We start from the raw sequence: 3,785 nt of genomic DNA on the forward strand, positions 1-3,785 counted from the left end.
GACCAAGCCATGAATTCTGACGGTACAGGGCCATCCTCGCTACCCACGCTGGTTGCCAGACTTGATCAGCAGGATCACCTGTTGGGTCGGTTCGCTGTGGCGTTGCAAACCCTGCTTGAACGCACGGCTCATTTCGCTCCCGTTGCCGATGGGTCGGTGGTCGCTCCTGGGCCCGCTCCTACTGCCGCTCCGGTTGTTGCGCCAGAGTCTACCCCGACACCTGTTGTTGCGCCTGCGGTGTTTCGGGGTATGACCGGTTCTGCCCCCCTTCCACAGCGCTTTGGGGGAGAGCCAACTCAGTGCCGAGGTTTCCTTAACCAGGTGGGCATTTATTTCGAGTTGCTGCCACATGCCTTTCCTACTGAGAGATCAAAGGTGGGCTTCTTGATCTCGCTGCTCTCGGACAGGGCCTTGGCCTGGGCCAGCCCTTTATGGGAGAACAACAATCCGGTGGTTGCTGAGTTTTCCGGTTTTGTTGCTTCTCTTCGGAAGGTATTCGATGTTCCGGCTCGCGCTGCCTCTGCTGCGAAGCTCCTTATGTCCGTCAGACAGGGTTCACGATCCGTAGCCGAATACGCCATTGAGTTTCGTACCCTGGCAGCAGAGGTGGGCTGGAATAATGAGGCTCTGGTCGCTGCTTTCTCTCATGGTCTCTCGGATGCCTTGAAGGATGAGGTTGCAGCTAAGGACCTACCAGTGGAGCTCGAGGCTCTTATTTCTTTCCTGATTTTGATTGACACCAGACTCAGGGAGAGACCTTCCTTTAAGGAGTGCCTGCGGAGGCCTCCTAACAGTTTGGCGCCTAAGTTTGCTGTCCCACCCGTGCCTCCCTCTCCTCCCACGCCTCCTGGGGTTGACTTGTCTGGGGGTGAACCCATGCAGCTGGGGTTTGCTCGCCTGTCCGAGGGGGAGAGGGCACTCCGGAGACGCGAGGGCCGATGCATGTACTGTGGTCTCGGTGGTCATTTTCGGTTGGCATGTCCGAACCGTCCGGGAAACGCTCGCACCTGAGATCCTGTCGGGGGCAGATCTTGGGTGGAGTCTCCTCGTCCCCGGTTTCCCGTGTTGACAAACCACTGATCACTGTTGTCCTCTCCTGGGTCGGGGGCTCGGTGATGACCCAGGCGTTGGTGGACTCTGGTGCTGGTGGTTTGTTCATTGATAGTGTGTTCGCTGCCGCCAATTCCATTCCTCTGCAGGCTCGAGGTTCCCCGCTGGCTCTTGAGGCGATAGACGGCAGATCCCTCCAGCCGTCACACGTGACTCATGAGACCCTTCCAGTGGGGATAGCCATTGGTGCCGTTCACAGAGAGTCGGTCTGCTTCCAGGTTATTTCGTCTCCACACTACTCGGTGGTCTTGGGGTACCCCTGGCTCCAGAAGCATAATCCGACTTTCGATTGGAGATTGGCCGAGATCCTCTCGTGGTCACCGCAGTGTGGGGCTAGTTGCATCCATGGGCCTGTCAAGTTGCTGTGTACTTCCTCGGACTCTCTGTTGCCTCCTGAATACGAGGAGTACCGGGATGTATTCGATAAGGTGCGCGCGGTTGCCCTACCTCCGCACCGCCCGTGCGATTGTGCCATAGAGTTACAACCTGGTGCCGTTCCTCCTCGTGGCAGGGTCTATCCACTGTCGGTAGCGGAGAATGAGGCCATGAAGGAGTACGTGATGGAGGCGCTTTCACGCGGGCACATTCGCAAATCCTCGTCCCCGGCAGGGGCTGGATTTTTCTTTGTGAAAAAGAAGGGCGGTGAGTTGAGGCCTTGCATCGATTACAGGGGTCTCAATCGCATCACGATCAAGAACGCTTACCCGATACCCTTGATTTCCGAGCTGTTCGATCGCCTTAAAGGGGCCACGGTCTTTACCAAACTTGACCTGAGGGCGGCATATAACCTGGTAAGGATCAAGGCGGGCGATGAGTGGAAGACCGCGTTTAACACCCGGACCGGTCATTATGAATCCTTGGTTATGCCCTTTGGGTTGTGCAATGCGCCCGCAGTTTTTCAGGAATTCATCAATGATGTTTTCCGTGACCTGTTGCAGCAGTGTGTGGTGGTCTATTTGGATGACATCTTGGTATATTCTGAATCCATGGAGGCCCACATTCTGGATGTCAAACGAGTGTTGCAACGGTTACGAGAGAACAAGCTGTTCGGTAAGCTTGAGAAATGCGAATTTCACCGATCCCAGGTAACCTTCCTAGGTTACATCATTTCCGCTGAGGGGTTCTCCATGGATCCTGAGAAGGTTTCGGCTGTCTTACAGTGGCCCCAGCCCAGTGGTCTTCGTTCCCTGCAGCGCTTTTTGGGCTTCGCCAATTATTATCGGAAGTTCATCAGGGACTTTTCCATGCTGGCCAAGCCTCACGGATCTGACCAGGAAGGGCAGTAATTCCCAGGTCTGGCCGCTCGAGGCCATCCGAGCTTTTGAGGCCCTAAAATCCGCCTTTGTGTCGGCTCCGATTCTGTCGCATCCCAACCCTGGGTTGCCCTTTGTCCTCGAGGTGGACGCGTCTGAGACGGGAGTAGGCGCTCTTCTGTCTCAGCGTAGAACACCAGAGGGTCCTCTGCTTCCTTGTGGGTTTTACTCCCGGAAACTGTCTCCCGCGGAGTGCAACTATCAGATTGGTGACAGGGAGTTATTGGCCATCGTGCAGGCCCTTAAAGAATGGAGGCACTTGCTCGAGGGCTCGGTGGTTCCGGTTCTCATCCTGACGGACCACAAGAATCTGACCTACCTTTCTGAGGCCAAGAGATTGTCACCACGTCAGGCCAGATGGGCTCTGTTCTTGTCACGTTTTAATTACGTGGTCTCCTACCTACCCGGTTCCAAGAACATCAGGGCGGATGCCTTATCACGGCAGTACTCCGAGCTGTCCAGGGAGGAATCGATTCCGACTTCGGTCATACCTCTGAATCAGATCCTGGCCGTCATTCGCACCAGCCTGACCTCTCCCCTGGGTGAGCAGATTTTGGCGGCTCAATCTGGTGCTCCCTCTGGGAGACCCAACGGCAGATGTTTTGTGCCTGAGGAGTTGCGCACTCGGTTGTTGCGAACCTACCATAACTCCAAGACCGCGGGGCATCCTGGAAAGAATCAGCTGTCCTGGGCTGTTTCACGTCTGTTCTGGTGGCCTTCCCTACATTCCGACATCGCCGCATATGTAGCGGCATGCTCCGTTTGTGCCCAGAGTAAGTCCCCTCGGCACCTTCCGTTGGGCCTTCTGCAACCCATAGCCACCGGGGAGTGCCCATGGTCGCACCTGGGGATGGATTTCATCGTGGACCTCCCTGCATCCCGAGGCCATACGGTCATTCTCATGATTGTGGATCGGTTTTCCAAAATGTGCCACTGTGTTCCTCTCAAGAAGTTACCCTCTGCACAAGAGTTGGCCACGATTTTTGCCAGGGAGGTCTTCCGGTTGCACGGTTTGCCCAAGGAGATTGTGTCGGATCGGGGGAGTCAGTTTGTGTCCAGGTTCTGGCGCGCCTTTTGCTCCCAGTTGGGGATTCATCTCTCCTTCTCCTCGGCCTACCACCCTCAGTCCAATGGGGCCGCAGAACGATCCAATCAGGCCTTGGAGCAATTCCTTCGTTGCTATGTCTCCGATCACCAAGACAATTGGGTTGACCTCCTGCCTCAGTTTGCCAGGAACACGGCGGTGAACTCTTCCTCTGGGACGTCTCCCTTCATGGCCAATTATGGGTTCCAACCTGCCGTGTTACCGGAGGCATTCTCTCCCCAGGATATTCCGGCTGTGGAGGATCACCTTTCCGTCCT

This window comes from Rana temporaria, chromosome 8, assembly GCF_905171775.1.
Source record: "Rana temporaria chromosome 8, aRanTem1.1, whole genome shotgun sequence".
NCBI lineage: Eukaryota > Metazoa > Chordata > Amphibia > Anura > Ranidae > Rana > Rana temporaria.